Source organism: Macaca nemestrina, chromosome 13 (genome assembly GCF_043159975.1).
Source record: "Macaca nemestrina isolate mMacNem1 chromosome 13, mMacNem.hap1, whole genome shotgun sequence".
Lineage (NCBI taxonomy): Eukaryota > Metazoa > Chordata > Mammalia > Primates > Cercopithecidae > Macaca > Macaca nemestrina.
In genome coordinates this window covers 54,748,684-54,773,106 of record NC_092137.1, presented here as the reverse complement: position 1 = coordinate 54,773,106, position 24,423 = coordinate 54,748,684, and the positions used below count along the sequence as shown (strand labels likewise).

General features: G+C 41.5%; 1 long non-coding RNA gene across 3 annotated transcripts; it reads right to left on the bottom strand.

The window, feature by feature from the left end:
- Positions 1-2,035: 2,035 nt before the first annotated feature.
- On the bottom strand, positions 2,036-19,360 carry LOC105465039 (uncharacterized). Of its 3 annotated transcripts, XR_011611729.1 has the most exons (8): positions 19,224-19,360; positions 18,506-18,636; positions 16,689-16,774; positions 13,836-13,910; positions 13,424-13,748; positions 9,197-9,309; positions 5,421-5,525; positions 2,036-2,985 (listed from the first exon to the last, which is right to left on the bottom strand). It is a non-coding gene; the product is annotated as an uncharacterized lncRNA (long non-coding RNA). The 3 variants fall into 3 exon arrangements; XR_977243.2 differs by lacking the exons at positions 18,506-18,636; positions 19,224-19,360 and having other exon boundaries at positions 16,689-16,948; XR_977242.2 differs by lacking the exons at positions 13,424-13,748; positions 18,506-18,636; positions 19,224-19,360 and having other exon boundaries at positions 2,037-2,985; positions 16,689-16,948.
- Between the last annotated feature and the right edge of the window lie 5,063 nt (positions 19,361-24,423).

The window sequence follows — 24,423 nt, the reverse complement described above, 5'->3', positions numbered from 1 at the left end:
CTCAAACTCCTGACCTCAGGTGATCCACCTGCCTCGGCCTCCCAAAGTGCTAGGATGACAGGCATGAGCCACCATGCCCGGCCTCCACCAGTTATTTCTCATAGCCACATGTTGCTGTTCAGCAGTTAAAATGTGGCTAGAGTGACAGAGCAACTGAATTTTTCATTTTACTTGATTTTAATTAAAATTAAGATTTAAAAATTTATTATTGCTTCAGTTACTGAGAAACTTTTAAGTATGTTTGGAGCAATTTGGTTATTTAAATCTGCATGTTTTAATTGTACATTTTATGAAATCTACATACACTCCAGATTCTAGAAGCTTAGTTAAAAAAAAAAATGCAACATATCTCAACTCAAAAAATATTGATATGTTGCAATTAATCTTTTTGTATTTTATTTAAGGGGTTACATAAAATCTACTTTTAAAATTATTTTACCATTCTTTTTCTAATGTGGCTATTAGGAAAAAAAAATTTTGTTGAAACTAGTCTCACTATGTTGCCAAGACTAGACTTGAACTAGTGGGCTCAAGCGATGATCCTCCCACCTCAGCCTTCCAAGTAGCTGGGACTACAGGTGCACACCATTGCACTTGTCTCTAAAGAAATTTAAATTACATATGTGCCTCACATTCTATTCCATTTACTCAATGTTGTTCTAGACTTTGTCAATGAGGTCTTTAGTAATTGGCATCCTTAATGCTTTAGACTCAAGAAAACTGAAGAAAGGCAACTAGAATTTGGAATATGCCACAAAGTAAGCACTCCAAAACGAGGTCAAGTTTTCAACCTCCAGGCTTCCCATAGTGCCCCCATCACAATGGCCTTGGTATCTGTGAGTGGCAAGTCAAGATGCTTTTTTTAAATAAATAGAAGGTAGGCATGGCTAATATTTTCATGCCTGGTGGTATTCTTTTGGAAGTCCAAATAAATCCTTGATAATGACAGAGTGCCATTGCCTCAAGATAACTCACCAGCTTCTCCCCTACCCCACATTTGACATCATTTGCTGGCCTACATAAAGAATTCCAGGCCAGGCACGATGGCTCACCCCTGTAAGCCCAGCACTTTGGGAGGCCAAAGTGGGTGGATCACCTGAGGTCAGGAGTTCGAGACCAGCCTGACCAACATGGTGAAAACCCATCTCTACTAAAAATACAAAATTAGCCGGGCATGGTGGTGCATGCCTGTAATCCCAGCTACTCAGGAGGCTGAGGCAGGAGAATCGCTTGAACCCAGGAAGTGGAGGTTGAGTAAGCCAAAATCATGCCATTGCACTCCAGCCTGGGCAACAAGAGCAAAACTCTGTCTGGGAAAAAAAAAAAAAAAAATTCCAGAAGTGGGTTAGGTTCATACCTAGAATTCATTCAAGAAACTGCAGAAATCCATAGGCTTATGGGTAAGAAACAGAGAGAAAAAAATCACTTCCCCACAGCGGTCAGACAGAGAGGTTTACCACGTAGCTTATTTGAGGAGAAACTCTTCTGTCTGGATTGAGTCCTTAGATTCTGGCCACTTTGCCCCCTAAACCATACTTGTGATATTGGGGTAATCTCATTTCCCATCCAATACCCTCAAATGCTGTGTGGGTATAGATACATGGCATAAGTGAGACATCTCACTCTCAGAGGATGACTAGAGATCATAAAAAACATTAAGACTATCTGAACATTTGTCATGGAAGCATGAAATTCTTTCCTTGCTCACTTCTCATGGATTGCAGGCTGATTTCTTCTCTTGGGTTCTTTCTTTTACTCATGAGTTAGCATAAGCAAGAGTTTGATTTTAATGAAAGGCCTTTTTATTTAAGTCTGAAATTGGAGACTTTCATAAAAATGAAGAAACATTTGCTAAATTTTAGCTAATAAAGTATAGTAATTTTTTATTGTTTGAACGTTATTATTTTTACTACATATATGTATACATAGACACTTTGCTAAGGAGTTTCATGCATTCATTTAATCCTCATAACTATATGTACAATGTACTATTCTTTTTTTTTTTTTTTTTAAGTTTTGCTCTGTTGCCCAGGCTGGAGTGCAGTGATGCGATCTCGGCTTACTGCAACTCTGCCTCCCGGGTTCAAACAGTTCTCCTGCCTCAGCCTCCCAAGTAGCTGGGACTACAGGTGTGTGCCACCATGCCCAGCTAACTTTTTTGTATTTTTAGTAGAGTTGGGGTTTTGCCATGTTGGCCAGGCTGGTCTTGAACTCCTGACCTCAAATGATTCACCCACCTCAGCCTCCCAAAATGCTGGGATTACAGGCATGAGCCACCATGCCTGGCTACTATGTACTATTCTTATCCGCATTTTACCAATGAAGAAATTGAGGCACAGAGAGGTTGGGTCAGCTGCTTGAGATCTTACAGCTGGGAAGTAAGGAAAACAGAATTCAAACCCAGGTCCATCTAACACCAAAGCTGTTTCCAAAAGTTTGAAAGGAAAATAGCATCTTAGACATTTTGCTTACTAGCTTTCATTGTAAATGTAGTTACTCAAAATCTGTGGTCAAAGAGATGCTTTCCTTTAAACTGACAGAGGTTTTAATAAAACATTAAAAATATGTTTTTTATATGAAGGTTGTAAGGATGTCTCTAAGTTTGAAAAAGTTTTAAGCACCTGGATTCTTATGTGCTTATGTTTCAAACAGAGTTCACTCAACTTGAAAGTCATCCGTTCCTTAGTAAGTGCTGCCAATAGGGAATAAGAAAAAAATACTTTAAACAGAAAATTCTCCTTCTGTTTGGTGAACAGAGAAGTATTGTTGTTTGTTTTCTGAAGAGCACAGGAGATGGGGGTAGAGGTAGGGGTGTTTGTTTTGATGAGGTCTGCTTTGAAGAGCTCTTCTGAAGCTTTCCCAGGCGAGGCCAAGCAGGGGTGTGGGGTTTAATGCAGTACATACCCGTGAATAGGGGCCTGGTTCAGCTGCAAGTCATTTACACTTTCAGGATTCTCTCCAAAGAGGACCTTGGACCAAAGCAGGCTGAAAAAATCATACACTGAATTTCAAATTGTGATGGGACACCACAGAAGGAATAAAAATATTTGTAGGTCCTAAGTTTCTTGTGGTGCAGGTTAACTGAATTTGAGAAGAACCTGGAATTTTACCAATTTGGTAGACAGACTTATGCTGTCTGAGTGGTAGATTCTATGGGAAGCCTAGGAAAGTTATCTGGAAGCATTCTATGAATTATCTCTTAGCTATTGGAGTGCAGGCCCTACCATCTTTAGCCATACTTAAGAGAGGAATCAGAGCCTTCTCCAGTTGTTCCTCTGTTAATTTGATAATTTACTGGGTTCCACTTGCCTCCTCCCGAACTGAATTCTCCTAGATGCTCCAGAGAGAATAGAGGTACTGCTACTGCCACCCTGGCCTTTCACATGATCACCAGCTACATCCCAGATGGATGGAAGCCTCTAGTTTCTGAGCCATCTGAGTCAAGTAGCATGAACTGGAGATCAATGTAGCTGGCTTGAGAAGAAAACTCCAGCGATACCTGAAGTGTCCAAGTCTCACTTTTCCAATGACAAGTTTGTTACAGGAATTCATAGCCAGTACAAAATTACATCAATAAATTAGCAAATCATTCCTTAGTTCTTCCCTAGCCCCTCTGGAAGGAGAAAAGAAACAAGAAAGATAAACATCTGTTTTGTTAAAAATACTCATTGTTGCAATCAGAGATTTCTCTTTTAATTTTAGCTTTTTTCTTTATATAGGCAATACTTATTATTTAGAAATGTAAATGATATTAAAAGGAATGAATTGAATGTCTCACTCTCGCCCCGTCACCATCCATCTCACAACCTAACCCCATTCCCCCTAAGTAAATGTGTTTTAAATATTCTTATGTACTTCTCTTCCAGGGTGCCTGCCTAGTGTTTCTTTAGGTACATATATATAAAGAAAATCAAATATATATTCCTGTTATTTCTCTCTTTTTTTTTGAGATGGAGTCTCGCTCTGTCGCCCAAGCTGGAGTAATCTTGGCTCACTGCAACCTCTGCCTCCCAGGCTCAAGCAATTCTCCTGCCTCAGCCCCAGCTACTCGATCCCAGAGGAGCTGGGACTACAGGCACATGCCACCATGCCCAGCTAATGTTTGTATTTTTTTTTTCTTTTGAGATGGAATCTTGCTCTTTTCACCAGAGTGACTGGAGTGCAATGGCACAATATCAGCTCACTGCAACCTCCGAATCCTGGGTTCAAGCGATTCTCCTGCCTCAGCCTCCTAAGTAGCTGAGACTACAGGCACACACTACCACGCCTTTTAGTAGAGACGGGGTATTGCCATGTTGGCCAGGCTGGTCTTGAACTCCTGACCTCGTGATCCGCCCGCCTGGGCCTCCCAAAGTGCTGGGATTACAGGTGTAAGCCACCACGCCCAGCCTAATGTTTGTATTTTTAGTAGAGACGGGGTTTCACCTTGTTAGCCAAGCTGGTCTCAAACTCCTGATCTCAAGTGATCTGCCTGCCTCCACCTCCCAAAGTGCTGGGATTACAGGTGTGAGCCACCGCACCTGGCCATTTCTTTCCTTTTTTTTTTTTTTTTTTTTTTTTAACACAACAGACAGCATACTACAAATACCAATCTGTTCCTTGTTCTTTCTTAATACACCCTTGAGATCTTTCCTTATCAGCACATGATATGCTTCCTTTTTTAAATTAGAGCTGCATAGTATTCCATCATATGCCACACTTTATTTGGGTTATTTCAGTCTTCTGCTTTCACAAGCAGAGCAATCAAGGGTTTCTGAAAAGTTATTTCTGGGCTCAAACCTTGTTCCTTCCAGTCGCTCAAAATTCCACAGGCACGTATATGGCTGCTCAAGGAGTATATATTAAACTTTCACAGGTTAGAGATGGAAGTGGTTTTAGAGCTGATCTATTCCAACTCACTGGTTTAAATAAGAGGAAACCAAGGCTCCTATGAAGTGACTTCCCCAAGTTGCAGAGTGGTTGACCTGGGTCCAGAGCCCAGGCTTCCTGGTTCCCAGGCTGACATTGTTCCTGCTGGATCACACTGCTGGGTGCTGGGGTGTGGGGAAGGTATATAAATACCACTGGCTCCTCCAGGAGCATAAAACTCATTAGATACAAAGCAGAACATGGTAAGAGTCAAGAAAGAGTCACAAGGCCTAGAGGGGATTCTTTTAAGGGGGAAGACACCTGGTTAGAGGAAATCTGGAAAGGCTGCATAGAGAAGTTAGCATTCAGGATGGGCCTTGGAGGGTGGTTAGGATTTCACCAAGTAGAAAACGTGGAAGAAGGTTATTCCAAATGAAGAGGCCAGCAAGAGCAAAGACATGGACACGTGAAAACGTCAGGCATCTTTGGGAAGCAAGGAGTCGAGTATGATTGGTGCATAATATGTGATTAGAAGAATACTAGTAACTTCATTGAGGTTATTGATCACTTACCTTATGCCAGGTGTTATTCTGAATGCTTCTTCAATGTTAATCTTTAATCTTCACAACCCCACGATGTAGGTGCCATTATTATCCTGCATTTTACCGGTGCGGACTCTGAGGCATACAGAGGGTAGGAATTTTCTCAGGTCATAAGGCACACAGCTAGTAAGGTTACATTTTGGGAAGTCTGAATCTAAAATAGTATTAACACTTCTCCGTGTTACCGGGAGATGAGACTGGAGACAGAAAGTGATCATATTTGAGAGGTTCTTGGAATTCATGTGGAGACACAAAAAGGTTTCTCCTACCATGGGTTGTAAAAAAAAAAAAAAAAAAAGAAGAGGATAAACATTTATGAAGTAGATACTATGTTTTCAAAAGATCATGTGTAATAGATGTTATTTCCCAGAGAATTCAGATGAGGGAACTAGGGTTCAGAGGAGGTAAGTAACTTGCCCAAAGCCTCAAAGCTCTTAAGTGGTGAAGAAAGCGTTGAGTACCCTGTGTCTGATCAAAAGCCCATGCTCTTTCACAGACAGTATTTTCCCAAAGTAACCCATGGAATACTCATGCCCAGCCTAGCTGGGGATGGGGTTTTGTGGTCAGCTCAGCTTGGAAAATGCTAAGATAACCAAGTTAGGCCTTCAGGTACTTTAATATGCTATTGTGCTTCATACATCAACCAAGAGGTAGACGTAGCATCTCACATTTCCAAAACTAAATTTGCCACAACACTTTCCTTTCCCACTCCTCCCAAGTCGTTTGCGTTTCACATTCAGCGGAAATCGTGCTGAGAGGGCTAGCAGTTTGGGAAGGCCTAAAGAGGCCATACTAGAGAAGCGAAAGGTGTATTTCCTGATCACCTGTGTCTGTTGCCACTCTTCACAGATACGTAATGCTAAAATTCAGAAAGGCTGTTGAATCTTACTTCTTGAGTAAAAAATACTTCTTGAGGGCTGCACAGAAGCTATATAAACTTCCACATCTCAGAAAAGTGGTATTTTTTTTGTTTTGTCTTTGCATATGCGCATTCATTTAGGATTTTTCTTTTCGTTTTTTTTGTTGTTGTTGTTGTTTCAAAATGAAAAGAACTTGATTTCCTTTTTTTTTTTTTTTCCAGAGATCAGGTCTCACTGGGTTGTCCAGGCTGGACTTGAACTAACTCCTGGCCTCAAGTGATACTCCTACCTCAGTCTTTTCTAGTAGCTGGGACTATAGGGCACACATTGCACTTAACTCTAATGTTATGTCTAATGTAAAAATCTCCCAATTTCTATTCTAGTTCTTTTATACCCTGAGATAAAGATGTTGGGATGTTGAGAACCAAAAAATATATATAGGACATGCTTTCCTAGGTTATGGCTGTGTACCTAATTTCTAATTAACTGGTGGTTTAATATATAATCCAATGTTGCTATCATATCACTATAAAAGAGAATCTGTCCAAAAAGAATACCTTCACACTCTTCCTCTGAAAATCCTCATGAAATGTAAAACTTACACATGTGGCATGGCTGAACCAAATATGACCTTTGTCACTAAAAAGGAACCCTGCAAATCTTAAACACCGTATGAAAATAATATTCTTTGGGTCCAAATTCTGCCTATTAAATGACATTTTGTACACATTTATTATTGCATTTGATACATTGGGTAGAGTTTCCTTTTCAATTTCAGTATTTTAAGAATTTTGAGGTGCTTGGGAGGATTGTGGAATAGGCAGAAATGCTGTTGGTGGTGGTTTTATGACACCATAAAATGACTTCGTTGCAAGGATGAGAGTGATGCTTAACATCCGTTCTTATTTAGAGAGCTGGGATCTCGGTAAAGGCTTACATATAACTCCAGATGCTTGCAAAACAGGTAAAATCACTAGTTAGTAGTGTTATTTCATAGTTTTGGAGATATTGAATGGTGATCTCTTCAGATATAAGCTAGGATTGACTGTTAGGTATTTTTCCTAGGAAAGTTTTTGTAATAAGGTAGCTTGCTTCTGCTGCTACTGAAATTTAATTTCAATCACTCAAAGCTGTAAGCAAAGTCTAGGCTCCCTCTTTTACCAATTGTATTAAGACTTAGAGGTAGAATAGTTAGGATAATCATGGGCTCATTTTTGACCTAAGTCTATAGTTAGTGGAACCCAAATGAAAAATACAAATAAAATAGATTTGTTCATTCATAATCTCTCTTAGGCCAAAATGAACACTATATTGTGATGCAAATGCTATCAGAACAGATTGAAAAACAGAACAGTATTGTACAGGAAAGTTGAGAATGATGTTGATTGCAAACAAAATACAAGTTAATTAGGTTAACCTAATTAACTACATAACTACCAATGTAAGTATTTTCTTTCTTTTGTTCATCATATAACATGCACAAAAACTTTGAAATGTTTCTCAAGTATAGGCAAGTGGGATCCCGAACCTATGAAACATACCAGACTGGTGAGAAGGTTCTCATCATAGGAACTGAGGGAATTAGAATTCTGTACAATGCTGATGGCTTCTAGGTTATGGAGGCGGGTAGAATTCTGTGTTCAAGATCATCAGTTAAAGGAAACTTGAGATGGGCATCCTGAATTGTAACCTTGGCACTGCCTTCCCTGTGAGCTTAAACAAATGACATCATCTCTTGTGCCTATTTCTTTATCTCCCAATTTCTATTCTAGTTCTTTAAAAAACCTTAGGCATTTTGCATAGTAAATCTGGAACAAATCTAGGAAGGAAGAAGGGAGAAGGAGACAAGTACCTGGTTAGGAAGAGAAAGTTTCTGCATCAACCTTGTATTAGGTTTTACTGATGGTGTTTCATGTTCTGGACCATTTCTTATGCATTTATACATTTTCTCCTGGCCCTTGGAAAACTAAGTCTCCATGGAACATTTCACAAATGATCACCAGTGTTACAGTTCTACTAAAATGACTGGGGCCTATTTATAAACCACAGGAAATTGTTCTTGCTCAGGATACAGTCTGAATAAGTCATTTTAAAAATGGAAAATGCTGTCAATCATCCATATGTTTTTTAATTTACTGTTTCCTAAACTGGCCTTAAGTATTCCTGTCTCTATACCTTTGTTCATGCTGTTCCCAAAGCTTGGGATGCCCTCCCCATTTCTTCAAATCTTCTCCTCCTTTAAGGCTCAGCTCAAGTTCCACTTTTTTTTTTTGGTAGAAATTTCTTTCCTTTTTGACATATCTTCCCACCCCCCACAACCAATGGATCTCTTTTTTTCTGGTAACTGTGAGTCACTTGCAGCCTGTAACATATCACTTATCATTCAGTTAAGGCCCATCCTATATTGTTCTCTTCTTTTTGCCATTGCATAAAACTGGGCTTTCCAGAGCGATTGTAAATCCCTTGAGGAGAGGGTCTGACATGGCAACCAACTCAGAGCTAAGACGGGGATGGCATTTGGCATTGCTGGTACAGGGTGGTCATTTTCAAATGATCTAAAGCCGAATGAAAGTTACAGAAAACCCATTATGTGACACAGACAAAACTGAGTATTGCGGTTGAGGCTGGGGTACAGGTGGGCACACTGGCATCCTGTGAGCTGGACCCCACCATCTACCCTTTTCACTGAGTAGGGCTGGGAGCACCCTTGGGGTTCACTCTCCCTTTCTCCCCTGTGCTGTTGGCACTCTATGTTCTCAGGCTTTCCTGCTGGGAACATAGCCTTCCCTACTACTCGGGCTTCCTGGTTCCCTTCCTTGGGGCTTAGGCATAAATGTGTCTGTCTGAGCTGAGCTGTTAAGACTTGAGTGTAGGAACTTTACATACCCTCTCCAAATTGCAAGCACGTGATCTGATCCATGGATCTCCAACTAGTCAGCTCGAGAACTCAGTATGGCTAATCAAGGAGCAGTCCTTTCAGCCATATTCCCAGCTTCTTCCTGTCCGGCATAGAAAAATGCCTGCATGTTTGAAATTCTGAAGAGCTCCCATAGGGCTTCCTATCAACACAAACATACTCTCCCCATAAGCAAAATTCTCCTCTCTACTTCATACTCTCAGTTAATTGCAAAGAAACAGAGTAAACAAATGTCCAGTGGTATTTTAATGACACAGATACGTCCCCATTGGAACAGCAGGAACACAATGAAAAGTGGCCGTACCATCTACTCTTTGGGCCTGGGATCCTCCCAACCCCTCTCCACCCCAGCCCTGCACTACACACTTCTAAGGTTGGCTGCCTGGGCTGCCTGCTCTCCGTGGCTTCATGCTTGGATTCTTACTCCTCTTTTGATTTGTCAAATTTGATTATTAGATCAACAATGGGTTTACCTTTGACTTCACACCCTGCTGACCCCCCTGGATGTGGGGATCTAGTTTTTACTCCAGACCCTAACTCAGGCCCTGGCGATCTCAACAGTAGTTCACTGATCATGCAGTGGCTCTTCTGGTCCCACCTGATCCTGGCCACGTCAGCCAATTCAAGACACAAGATCCTGCCAGCCACACATGGCAAACCACACATGTCCGCTAGAATCTGGGGCTATTTTCCAAGAGAGTCTTGCCTGGCCCTGACCTGTCTGTGCAGCCAACCCATTTCCATTCAATTCCAAACCCTTGATTCTCAACTGCAATATTGGTTGTCTCCAGATTTGAGGTTGTATGTGCTCTTCCAGGTATTTAGACTTGAACTTACCTCTACAAACCTTGGTCTTGGTCACCTATGTGGCTCTCTGTGCTCTCAAGAGCCCTGTGCCTGTCCTACCCCCTCAACAAGGGAAGTCACCCTTTCACTGTCAACATTTGGGGGCATTCCATTGGTCTCCGAAAGAGTGGGTATAAGGCCAGGCATGATGGCACATGCCTGTAATCACAACATTTTGGGAGGCCGAGGCAGACCGATTACCTGAGGTCAGGAGTTCAAGACCAGCCTGGCCAACATAGTGAAATCCTCTCTCTACTAAAAATACAAAAATTAGCCAGCTGTGGTGGCATGTGCCTGCAATCCCAGCTACTCAGGAGGCCGAGGCAGGAGAATTGCTTGAGCCTGGGAGGGAGAAGTTGCAGTGAGTGAGGTCGCACTACTGCACTCTAGCCTGGGCAACAGAGAGAGACTCCATCTAAAAGAAGAATGGGTATAAGCCAGTCAAGAAAACTGTTTTAGGGAGAAGGGCTGTTGCCTTCTTTAAATTCTGTAAATCAGGAGGTTATTCTTAGAGGGAGATATAAAATGAGGGTTGTATAAATCTGGAGTCTTAGTGTAGTTGAGAAAGTGTTACACACATTTTATAAAGAACAAATGATTTAATCTCCTCCATCATTCTACCAGATGGATTGAGGCCTACTGGGAATATGTTGTGAGGGAAATGTTTATTAGGAGGATAAGGAAAGGACTTAGGACTCTTTTGTGATCCATCTTCCATAAGCAGTCAGTTTGCTTTGTCTTTTGTATTTTTTTTTAAAGAAAAAAAAGTGTTGGCTCGAACTCCTAGTGCTTTCTTATGTAACAAAAAAGTCAGGCAAAGGGCATGCCTTGGTGCAACGTGGACTCAGCAGACTGCCTGCATGACTAGAAGTGCGGGGAGTTGGATACTCTTGCTCCCTGAAGATGGTCATGCAGTTCCTCCTCAAGTGTTGAGCCCCTTTCCGGCAGAAGGGTGTGTTAGGGCAGGCCGTTATGATGCCTTGTCCACTGCTGGCATTCAGCAAGGGTTAAGTAAATCATAATAGTTTTATGGTTAGAGTACTGAATTTGGAGGCTAGGTTTCCAAAGCCAGTTCTCCTAATTGAATGTGTGTAAGTCACATAGCCCATCGGAGTTCCTTTGCTCATCTGTAAAATGGTAAGGGTTGATCCCACAATTCCTATAAGATCCCCTACAGCTCAGAAATTCCCCGATTCCCCAACTTGATAATAAATTACAATTCATATCTAAGCACTCATTGAAAAATCTATAAACCAGGAAAGATATTCTAGAAATGAATATATTGGCATTTCTCAACAATCAGAGTAATAATTAGAGTTTAAGTTTGATAGAAAATCATCTTGTTCTTCTCTAAATTACCAGGATTAAATAAGAAAAAAATATATATAGAAACATCTAGCATGAAGGGGCACAATAAACTTCAGTTAAAGGGACATTTTCTATCCCAGCATTTCCCAAAATGTGATCCTAGGAATACTAATTCTGTCATGTAGATTCACCCATGCAGTTGTGTTCCATGAAGGTCCTTTATAATGTTTTTTCCATATGTGTGTAAATTTAGAATCCAGTCAGATATCACATATTGTGTTTAATTGTCAGGTCTCTTTAGTTGTTCATAATCTAGAACCCATGACTCTTTTCATTTTTCATAACATCGACACATTTTAGGAGTCCAGGTTAGTTATCTTGTAGCATCTCACACAATCTGGATTTATCTGATTGTTGTTTCCTCATGTTTAGCTTCAGATTTAACATGATCCTGAATCTAATCTAGCTATTTCTAGGGGTTGGCAAGAAAGCTATGTAAGTGATGTTCATACTGTTATTTTTTAAATTGTTTTTATTTTACCCTTAGTATATGACCAAATATTACAGAAATACATGAGATAGAAACGGAAGATACTCCAAAATGCCACCCCCCAGAAATAGCTAGTATTTATATTTTAGTATATATGACACTAGATTTTTTTTCCTCTGCATGTAACAAAATTGAATCATTTTCTAAATCATTTTTATAACTTGCTCTTTTTACGTGTTGCTGTATCTTGGAACCCTTTCTGTGTAAGTACATATAGATCTACCAAATTCTTTTCAGAGGTTTGTTTCCAGTGTTTAGCTATTAGGAACTATGCACATCATTTATGTACATTTGTCTTTGTGTACTTAGGGAAATGTTTTCTATAGGTTACATTAGTAGAAGTAAAATGTGGGGTTCAATTTTAGTAAGTATTGCAAGATTGCCAACACAAAACATTATATCAATTAATACACTTATGAACAATGTATGAAAATGACTGTTTTCTCATATCTTATCCTGGTTTTATCCCTTAAAAATCTGGCTGGGTACAGTGGCTCACACCTGTAACCCAAGCACTTTGGGAGGCCCAGGTGGGCAGATCACCTGAGGTCAGGAGCTCCAGCCTGGCCAACATGGTGAAACCCTGTCTCTACTAAAAATATATAAAAATTAGTTGGGCATGGTCAGGGATGCCTATAGTCGCAGTTACTCAGGAGGCTGAGGCAGGAGAATTGCTTGAACCTGGGAGAGAGAGGTTCCAGCCTGGGTGACTGAGGGAGACTCTGTCTTTAAAAAAAAAAAAAAATCTGTGCCAATTGGAAGTGAAAATTTCTATCTCATCATCATTTGAATTTGAATTTTTAAACTACAAGCAAGGTGGATTATGTTTTCATATGTTGATTTCCTGCTTTTTGTTCCTTTTCCTGAACTGCCTGGATATTCCTTTGCCTATTTTCCTAGAGAGTTATCTTTTCTTATTGATTTGTAAGATGCATTTTTATATTAAAGAAATTAGTAATTTCTTTTCTGTATGTGTAATGATTATTTTGTCCAGTCAATTGGAGCCCTAAGTAACATCCTGCGAAACATGTTCCAAAAAATTTAACAAACTTAGGAAAAAGCCATGTTCAGACCCTTCTCTCTGAACTTTCCACATAGGGAGTAGGCCAGGGCACTGACTTGATTTTAACCTCTATGTGAGAGTAAAATATATGTTATGTATTTAACACATACACATGTACACTATGTATAATTGGAGAGTGTTTTTAAAAAACATTTTCTTAGTGGTAATTTTTGTTTCAAAAAATAAACTACATGAAGATACTTTAATTCTTAAACTCCTGGGCTGTGGTGGATTATACGGTAGAAGTAGAAATGTTCTGAAGCTAGAAATAGGCTGCAGATAAGTAAATCCAATGTCTACAGTTGGCCAAGTATTTATTTTCCTATGGCTGTATGTAATTTGGAACTCATCAGTCTGGAAGGTCTCAGGAAGCTCTGATAAGAAGAGTATCTTCAGGAGGTAGACTCTATCCACTTAATTTTCTCTCACCTTGAGCTGCTGGATTTAGTTCCACGGCTGCATTGGCAGCCTGCAGATTGCACTGTTAGGTGCACTCAGGGCCTAAGTTTAATCTTCAGACATTTTTCCAAACAGAAATGACGCTGGGCCAGAGATTCTTTGTTTTTGTTTCTTTCCTATTCCAACCAAGTTGGATTCCTTTTCTCACAATTTGGATCTTGTCATTGCATTTCATATGAGCAAGGCAGTTGGCTTCAGAGATTCCTATATTTGGTGATAGCAAATTATGTTCAGCATTTTTACAAAGTTCTTTTAAATCATTTATCGTGGTTAACTGGACATGTTGGCTGTGTGCCTGGTACAAAAATTAAAGATTAGTTAATTGGATGCACTAGGTACATCGCCGTCAGCTCAATGTAGAACACATGATGAACTCTCTTACCTCCTCTAAGTGCTGTCCTCACTCCTCCGGTCTAAAAGTCATGCAGCTTTTTCTTGTTCAATACTATTGACTGCTCTATAGAAAGAAACAAGAGGAAAAAAGTCCTCAACTTTCGAGCCCACAAAGCTATATTTGCCAGAAAACTGGAATATATTCAGCTTTCAATAATAAAACATTTTCATATGTTCCTTTAGGGGAGCTAGGATATATTTTCTCAGAATTTGATTTCACATGTACAGGTGGTCCGTGAGGGTAAAAGTAAACTATCCACCCTGAGCTCCCAACATAGTGAAGAAATAGGAAATAGAGAAATACATGCACACAGACACTAAATGGGAATTAGAGAAATAAACACACTCTCTAAGTGTTAAACTATGAAATCAACACATAATGGCACTGAGCAGAGATATGTAAAATCTCTTTAAAAGGGCAGAACTCAATGATCTGTCTTAGGGCTTTAAGGCTTGGCTGCTGCTGGACTCAGGTATAAATGCATATTCAAAGAAAAAACACCATGTATGTTATTTATAAAAGGAAATATAGAAATGTTACATGGCAACTGTTTTGGTTGTTACATAATAGAGCTATATTAACTTTGCTTCATCCTTGCTATTCATTCCATGTGCATTTTTTTCCAATCAAAGATACTCAATGGAATAAAAATATTTTTCCCTTTTTTTAAAAAAAGTGTTCTATTTGCTAACATAGTGGATGTGCTTTAAAGCTGTGATTAAGCACGCTCATCTGACTTGGTTGGGACAGAAGCTCCTATACCCTCTCAGTTTGTTAAGCTACAGTTGAAATATTTTGATAAGAGAAAACAGGAAACAGCTCTACAAACAAAGGTACATTCAGGGTGGAATCAAAACTTTTTCTTCATGGGAAATAAACTACCAATAGCTCTGTTTTCTTCTGAGCAGAGGAGAGCTGGCATAGAATATGGCTTCTTATACCACTGAAACATTCATTGAAATTAGGTCTCATGGATGAAACATATTGACTGTCATACCCTTTGGTTCAACCCCTCAGCAGCTGTCCAACTAACCAGGCTTCATAGACAGAAAGTTGAGAAAAACCGTCTGCTTCAAGGACACACCCAGAACACATACTTAGAATGCCCTTCCCACACCCCAGACTTCCATACTCACTCTGTCCTACCCAGCAAACAGTTGGCAACCAAATACATGTTAAATTTGATTGTACCATAAAGATAATCATACCGACCAATCATCTGCATGGGGTATCACTGATCTCCTAAAAACTTCCAGTTGCTGGAAATTTTGACTGAATTTTGACCATCAGGTTTGATGTTTCCCTACCCACACCCGTTTAAAAAAAAAAATCTACTGCACGCCTCATTCTTCTGATTTGAGTGATTGTGTCATGATTACTTAATTTGCTTTTCATACTTTGCAGTGAAATTTAGATAGCTCAGATGTTTAACTCTTGAAAAAATGGTTACCAGTCACACATAACAACTACTTTAAGAAATGTCGGCCGGGCACGGTGGCTCAAGCCTGTAATCCCAGCACTTTGGGAGGCTGAGACGGGCGGATCACGAGGTCAGGAGATCGAGACCAGCCTGGCTAACACGGTGAAACCCCGTCTCTACTAAAAATACAAAAAAAAACTAGCCGGGCGAGGTGGCGAGCGCCTGTAGTCCCAGCTATTTGGGAGGCTGAGGCAGGAGAATGGCGTACACCTGGGAGGCAGAGCTTGTAGTGAGCTGAGATCCGGCCACTGCACTCCAGCCTGGGTGACAGAGCGAGACTCTGTCTCAAAAAAAAAAAAAAAAAAAAAAGAAATGTCATGGGTGGGTGCGGTGGCTTATGCCTATAATCCCAGCACTTTGGGAGGCCAAAGTGGGAGGAGCTCAGGAACTGGAGACCAGGCTGGGTATCATGATGAGATCCCATCCCAGGAGGTCGAGGCTGCAGTAAGCCATGTTTGAGCCACTGCACTCCAGCCCGGGTGACAGAAGGAGACCTTGTCTCAAAAAAAAAAAAAGAAAGAAATGTCACAAGGATGTTTATAACTTATTTCTGGGCTTGTTCAGTAAAGCATACAAACCAACTTATATATTTCTATCCCGCATCAAATGTGATCTTAAAAACAAAGGCACAGCTCAAGCCAATCAAAGCAGGTGTACCCTCACTGGCAACACTGTGGTGCTGCTTTTCCTCACTCTAACATGTTTCTACATGTAAAAATAATACCATTCTTATGGTATATGAGTGCACATATGTGGTCAAAACCACCAAATGTAAATAAAAGGTGGTCAGGGCACCATTTTATGACTGTCCACAGGACTTGAAGCTTTGGCCACGAGGAAAAGAGAACTCTGAAGCAAAAACCTCAATGGAAACAATGGCCCAGGGGTTTAGTGGTCATTGGTCATGGGGCCCAGGGAACGGCTGTGCAGCCGGCCCCAAACCGCAGTGAAGTCAATGAACTCACAGATCCCTAACATCATACATGAAAGCATTGGAAGAAAACATTTAGGTTGAATAAATGGATTCTGAGATGACAGGGACTTTGCAAAGGGTCTGTCATTCCTCAGGGCCACACCCTGACAAAAATCCTCTCCAACTTCTGACTGTTGTCTGAAATCGCACAAGTAAATTCTAATTTTCTTTGGCTTAGGGCTTTCTTCAGCATTTTTAAAATAAAAATATTTGCGAGAGATGTAATACTGTATGCTCCTCTTACTGGTGCCCTAATGTGAATAAGGAGGAGAATATTCCTAAAACAAAATGTGTCCATAGGGCACAGGGACATAGGGAGAACCTGACTGCAATGGTCCTTGGGAAGAGGATGCTATGGAAGGTGGGGATCAGAGGGCTTGATGCTCACCTGTGTGCCAATGGCCTCCCTGGTGCCCTTCTTAACTTTCATTTCCATGGAAAACTCTAGTATCTCAGCTCCCCGTTGGTGATCCCCTGCAAAGTTGAAACAAACAGGGAATGGGCTGTTCGGTTGCTGAGCAAAGGAAAGAGCTACTGATCCACAGAGGTCGTGTTGTGTAGTAGAAATGAAGGGGGCTTGCGTTTGGGAAACACTGTTGTAGCTCTCTATGGCTTTTAGGTCTTTCTGTGTGATCAACTCTCCTCTTGTGGAGGATCAACCCTGTCTAGATATTTACAAAATTAACACTTCAAGTTAATTCCTAAACCCAGCCCAGCCCTGAGAGCCTGCCAATGCGCAGGGCTGCAGAAGCTCTTCCACAGTGAGGAGTGGCAATCAGTGGCTCTCAGGAGATAGGCCAACATCCCTCCCCCGTTCCTTGCTCTCTGCCACCACCATGTCTCTGCCCAGAGATGCAAGATTTGTTTTGCACCTTTCTGAGTGGATCTGAAAGCCTTTTACAGACAAGAATGAGGGTTAACCCAGGACAGAACTCTTAGTTTGTATTCATCAGATTACACTTGGCTAAAGACACAGTCACAGTTGGAAGCAGGAACAGACTCCATCCTTCCTAAGAAGTCTGGTAGGGATTTTGTAATCACAGGATAAGTCTGGAGTATGAGACAAATCTCAAATAAGCTCAGAAATGTGGCAGAGGTGTGCCTCACTGTGACCTACATGCTACATATGCTGTTTCCTTTAATCCAATCAGCCAGGTGATAGTAGTGGCCGTGGGTATCGGACAATAACAACAACAAACATTTCCATAGGATTTACTATGTGCCGGACACTGTTCAAAGGCCCTTACATACATTCATTGAGAACAATCCTTAGAGACAGGTACTACTACTGTCCTTCCATTTGACATATGAGAAAACTGAGGGACTAAGGAGATTAAGTAACTTACCCAAGTTACTTATTGCACACAACAATAATTACAACTTATTACACTTTAATTTCTCACAGTATCTATTACTGTTAGTGCCCTTATTTTGCAGATGAGGAAACTGAGTCTCAGAGGCCTGAAATACTTATCTAAAAGTCAAACAGTGTTGAAGTGATGGCACGGCCTGCCTCTAAAATTTGGGGAGCTTGGAGTTACAAATAGACTCTATGTGTACTCTTGCCCCAAGCTCCCCAAATGTTAGAGCCTATTTGTACTCTTGTCCATTTATTCATGGAATATTTGTTCATATTCCATTTGAATAAATATGCAAAAATTATATATCAGGCTAACAGTTAGACATGTTCTGTCCTCCTACTTTGACAAATAAACCTTTGTAACAACCAGGAAGCCTAGATTCAAATTTAGAATGTTCAGACTCCTTGGTCTGAGCCAGAAAGAGGCAGTATACCATGGAGAATCAGACCTTAGCCCCTGGCCTGGTGCCCTTCTCTTCTCACCTTTGAAATTCAAATATGGATACTCCAGTGTGTGCCATCCACCTCTTCTTCATACTGTCTGCAAACGGCTATCCCTAGGGCACCTAGAACTCGAGGGCATACACATCCTTGGGAGGACAGACCCCAAAAGAGGCCCATACAGGCCCTGGAAACAGGTGCAGGGCCGCTCGCACAGGGAATTCTGGAGTCTCAGGACCTGGAACATGGTCTTGAGGGGTATATATGGGCTCTGGTGGACTCTTCACAGAGTGGAGTGAGCCTTGAGGAGGGCCAGGGCCCTTTAGAGGTCATAGCTCAGGGCAGAGGACCCTCTTGTCTGGGTCAGAGAGTGGTGCTGGTGATAGTGCCAGGGCTTTACCTACCTCTGGCCAACTCCAATGTCCTTGCTACACAAAACCACTGTTCCTGTCACTCCCTTGCCTCTGTTGCCTCCAGTTTTCATGCCACTGAGATTCGAAGTGGGTAGAGGGAACACCGTGGGAAAGAGGGAACCCTAAGAACGGGGTGGGGGATGATGGAGGGTGAGGAGGGGAAGGAGCCCGAGAGCTTTCCCTCACTCATTCCCACACTTCCTTTTCCCACTGGGTCCCGCCTCTGGCCTTGGATACACAAACACTGCTCAGAACAAATCCAAGTCATGACCACACCCTTTCCTTGTTTATGGACACAAAGCAGGGAGAGAATAGGAACAGCCTTGAAAATGGGGTTCTTTCAGAAATTGTTCATTCTCCCCTAACCTGGAAGATAGGACTTTTGAAGATCGCCTGGACTAGCCAGCCCCTGCTACTGCTGTTACTTCCTAGCACCTGGCAAGGGCTATTCACATGGACTTAAGAGGGATCCTGTCAATCTGTCCAGGCTTCTAAATTTAGTTTCCATAGATAAATGCAATTTCCTGTGTTAGCTATCATAATTAAAACTTTCCACAGGCTTAATGTTGTATTGTTGACGTTCAAATGTCATCACTCACAGTGTCATGCTTCCTTTTTTAAAGAACAAAATTAACACCCCCACTAACCAACAGCTCCCAAGCCCCCAGCGGTAGAGCTAAAACTCCAGTAAACCCCTGGCCGTGGCTACCAGTTGCTGCAGTGCGATGCCTCCGGCAGTCCAGCCCTCCCCTCCGCCGACGTGACATCAAGAATCAGAGACAGTCCTCCTGCCTGAACACCAGAGTGCAAGTGTCCTAGGCCTGGGACCTCGGAAAACCACCCACACCAGCGTAAACATAAAAAGGAGGCCAGAGTTGGCCAGAGAACGTATCAGATGTCGCCAAAGGGACTGGAATCAGAAACAGGAAAGGTGTCAGGAACTGATCTCTCTTCCTGCCACCCTGCTATTACACCACGGTGCTTTCCCGTGCCTCTACTTTCTCCCTGCTGACCACTTTTCTCTGCTTCACTCTTTCACCCCAAATGGCTGCCCAGATAGTCCCGCAAGTCCTCTCCTTTGGAGCATGTGCGGCTCAATTCCAAATAGAGAGAATATGATTGGCTCAACTTGAGTCATGTGCATATGTCTGGTCCAATCAGCTGTAGATCAAGAGGATGGGTGGAGTCGGGGCCCTTACAAATAAGCCTGCAGGGCCCGTTCTTGGGGTAGAGTGAGTGAGAAGTGTCCACAGCAAGGTGGGCTTGAGCAAAGGTTCCGAAGGTGGGCTTACTATGCCCAGTTCAATATCCAGATTATACACATGTTTGGAAGTTATAGCGCTACTGTTTTACCTTTGCCTTAACTGTTTGGTTGATAAGCAGTCTGAGGTTAAGTTTCATATCTGTGCTTGTTCTGTGGCACATAGTGCACCTTTATTTACCGAGAATCATCGTCATGGCAATAACTTTATCATCCTACCTCCTACTATTAAAACCTTTTTGACTGTTACGGAGCTGTACTAAAAGGCCAAAATTAGAAGTAGGAATCAACATTGCCGAGAAGTAGTTATGATCACTACTTTGCATTTTGCCTGGCTGAAGCCTGTTGGAACTTGCATGGAATATGGCTATTGTCAACCTGTATGTAAAACAATAGCCAATTCTACACTCTGAAATATCATAAACCTCTCAGTCCATAAATCTTAGACGAGGATATCTGAGGAATTTCTGGCAGATACACCAAGAAAGATTGCCAATCTAGATGTTAGAGGAATTTGTTGATTCTCCAGCCAACCAAGAACATTAACACTTCACCCGTATTCCAGAGGAATGCAATTATTTTGTACAGTTGGACAGTCTTTAGGGAATGGGCAATATTGCTATTACATATTTTAAGAAACATGCATCTGGTTTCTCTGATATTAATGTTCGTGGAGAACAAAGCACTCATTGCAAACTAAATTTTGGGCATGGTATAGTCTGTGCTGCCAGATGAAGTTTCAATGTAAAAAAAAACAAAAAAACACTTTTTTCTTGCTAGAATGACTAAAGAAAAATTTTGTGTACCAAAATCAAAACTGTAAACTAAAGTCCATTAATCCCTTTACTCATTCATCTGTTGTTCATTGCGCATTTGCTCTGTCCTAGGCACTGCACTAGATGCTGCATATACAGAGACAAAGGACACAATTCTTGCCCTCATCACACTCACAGTCCAGCAGCAAAGACGGATTCATGAACCAAAAATGACAGTGTGATGTACTAAGGTTAATAAGTACACATAAAATGTTAAGGGAGGACATAGGAGGGACTTGTAACTCAGCCTGGGTTGGGTGGGGTTAGGGAAAACTTCCTGATGGAGAATAAAGCCTGAGTTGACGTTTAAAGTTGAAAACAGAGTTAACCAAGCAAATGAAGTTGGAAGCATGAAAGAGCACGATGAACTGTGGATATGGGTGATGACTTGTTTTGGCTGGAGGTTAGGCCAGGAGTCGTAGGGATGGGACTGGAAAAGTTGACCTGGGGCCAGGTCATAGAGCCTCAGGCCTTGCTGAAGTTTGGGGACTTTATTCTGGGATGATATGGAGTTTTCAGAAAAATTTTTAAAGAAAACTTTTTATTGAAGTGTAAAATATATGCAGAAACATGCATATATAAGTATTCAGCTTGATAAATTTTCATGAGCTGAATATAGCTGTGTAGCCAGAAGCCAGATCATAACACACCCAGCATCCCGGAAGCCCCCTGCTGTTTCCTTCCAGCCACTACTTCCCTCTCCAAGGTTGACCACTGGCCTGATTTCTAACACCATGGATTTGTTTTGCCTGTCTTTGAATATTATTTAAGTGAAAGTTTAAACTATGTACTCTTTTGTGTCTGGCTTCTGTCAGCAAGATGTTTGTCAGCTTTAACCATAGTGTGTTCAGTCTCACGGTTGTATGATATCCCGTTGTATGGGTATCTGTAACTTATTTATTCCTCCATTATGTATCAACATTTGAATTCTTTCCTATTTAAGGCTATTATGACTTGTGCTGTGGTGAATATTCTTGTGTATGTCTTTTGGTGTGTATATGTTTGCATTTCCTTTGGATAAAATATCTGTGAGTAGAATCTCAAAGGCTGAGCATATATTCAGCCTTATTGGATTCAGCTCAACAGTTTTTACAAAGTGATTGGACTAAAGTCCCAGCATCAGTTTATGAGAATTCCAGTTGTTCCAGTTTGCAACATATGATGTTGGTTTTTAAATTCATTTTAGCCATTCTAGTGTTTGTGTAGTTGTTATGGACTGAATTGTGTGTATCCCCACTCCTTGCCCCAATCATGAAGACCGAATCCCAAGAGTGATTGTATTTGGAGAGAGGGCCTTTAAGAGGTAATTAAGGTTAATGAGGTCATAAGGGTGGAGCTCTTATGCATTAGGACTGGTGTTCTTGTAAGAAGAGGAAGAGACACCAGAGATCGCTCTCTTATTGCACAAGTACAGAGGAAGGGCCACAATAGGACAGAGTAATAAGATAGCTGTCTGTAAGCCAAAAGAGAGGCCTCAACAGAAACCAATATAAAGAAAATAAAAAGTGAGTTTAATATGTAACTGTAAACACAATGCAGAATCTACCTTTCCCTTGACATTTTTCAGTGCAGTATATGTGCTAGGTACTTGGTAAACATTAGCTGCCACCATCACCATCATCACCATCACCACCACATTATCATTGTGGAGATATCTAGGATTACTTCCGTGGCAGATTGCAAAAAGGATCACATTTCTCCACCCCTCTCTCTATCCACACTCCTTAAAATGTGACTTTGCATCTACTTCCATTAAGAGGTGGTGTATATTTCTCTATCCCTTGAACCTGGGCTGGCTGTGTGACTTCTGGCCAAGAGGATGCAGTGGAAATGATATGGTGTTTTAATTATGATCCTCTGCCCCAAGAGGCATTGAATGGTTTCCGCTTTCTCTCTTGGAACTCTGTCCATCTGCCATGTGAATAAACCTAGGCTAGCCTGTTGGAGGATAAGAGACCATATGGACCCAGTCATCCCAGTTGTCCCAGCAGAGGTTCCAGACATGTGAGAAAGCCCAGTCAAGATCAGTTGAATCTGGCTCAGGTCAGCAGAAATGCCCCATTGGCCCATAGGCTTGTGAGCAATAATAAATGGCTGTTGTATAAGCTACTGATTAGGGGTGGTTTGTCAGGCAGCAATAGGTAATTGCTACAACTTTCAAACAGAGACATAAACTGAGACAGAAGATATAGGAGGGAGAATGCATCTGGAGGTAGGAGTCTAATAAACTTCAGACATATGGAGTTTAAGATAGCTAAGAGCATTCTGTGGAGGTGTTGAGAAGAGCAGTCTGATCTAGAGGCAAAGATTTAAGAAAACTCAGCATTAGTTAGAAACAGAAGCCCCAGGAACGACTGACCTTTTCCAGGAAGACAGAAGAGAGGGCTGAGAAGAGAACTCTGGGGAAAATCAACATATCAAGTATGAGCAGAGGAAGATGATGATGAGAAGGAACAACCAGAGATGTCAGAGGAAAACCGGAAGACAGTGTATAATGGGAGAAAGGCATGAGCATTTAAAACCACATCATGAGTTTGGGAAAGAAGGCAGGAAAATGGTCAAGGCATCCTCCCCTATCTAGAGGACTCTATGCACTGGACGCAGGAGGGTAGTGTGGGATGAGCCTAGAAAGGAAAGTAATAGGCGGACCATGAAGAACCTCATAGGCCACTCCAAGGAGTCTGGGTTTTATCCTGAAGGACTTTAACAAAGGAGTAACTTGAACAGGTTTTTGTTTGAAGATCCCTCTGCGGCAATACAGTGGCTGGACTCATCGGAGGGAGCAAGATAGAAGTCAGGGAGACTAGTTGGGAAGCTCTCAAATAAATCCAAGTGAGAAAAGACAAGGGCCTGAACTGAGGGGATGACTGTAAGTATGAGAGCATCTTTTCTCTTCATGTCTACAGTCTGATGGATTCAAGAAAATGTTGGGAAATAGAACTGGCAGGTCTTTGTGACTGATTGTATGTGGTAGGTCAGAGAAGACAAAATGACTCTTTGTTTTGGGGTTTAGGCATCTGGGTAGATGACCTAACATAGATGGAAATAAGCGTAATGCAAGGGAATACTCTGGCCCTTCTAGCCTGTGACTATAACATGTTCTTCCTTGGTATACCTAAATTATTATATTATAGAGCCTGCACGGCTAGAAATCAGGTACTGTCACTATCCCATCAGTTGTTTCTGAGAGTGTCTTAGAATGCCTCTCAGTTGAGCTACAGACAAGTTCCATTGGGTTCTTCTTCTCTAGCCTTCTCATCTTGCTGCTTCTGTTGCTGCTGTTGCTGCTGCTGCTATTGAAACCCTTCTGAGATTCTTACCCTGCAGGATCCGCTGGCTGAGGGTGACCGCCACCTGTGGATCATCACACCAACCTTGGAAATAGGATGTGCCCTTTAAAAACTGACCAGGTCCACAAGTGCTGTCTCAGTTTGGCATCTCTAGAAATTGGCCCCCTTTTTTTTGCCTTGACTTTTTAACCTCCATGTTGCTGCTCGATTAGATACCTGCCATTACTATTCACTGCCTTCATGGGACAGCAGTAGCTACTCTGCCAATAGAATGACTCTAGGCTGTCCATGTCACTCAGACTCAGCTGGTCTCAGGCCCTAGATCTTTCTCTCTTCCAGTTCAAATCGCTTCTCACCTCCCATTCCTTGTCCCAGAGAAACCACTTCACAGGATAATTGACAGCAGAAACATCTATTTCTCTGCAGGTAAAAACTCTGTCCCTATTTACCAGCAGATAGTATTGTTCCATCGCTCAAAAGATGCAATCACAAAATAGTCTAAAATAGCTCAAAATAAGTCAAAATTCCCCAAAGGCTGGATCA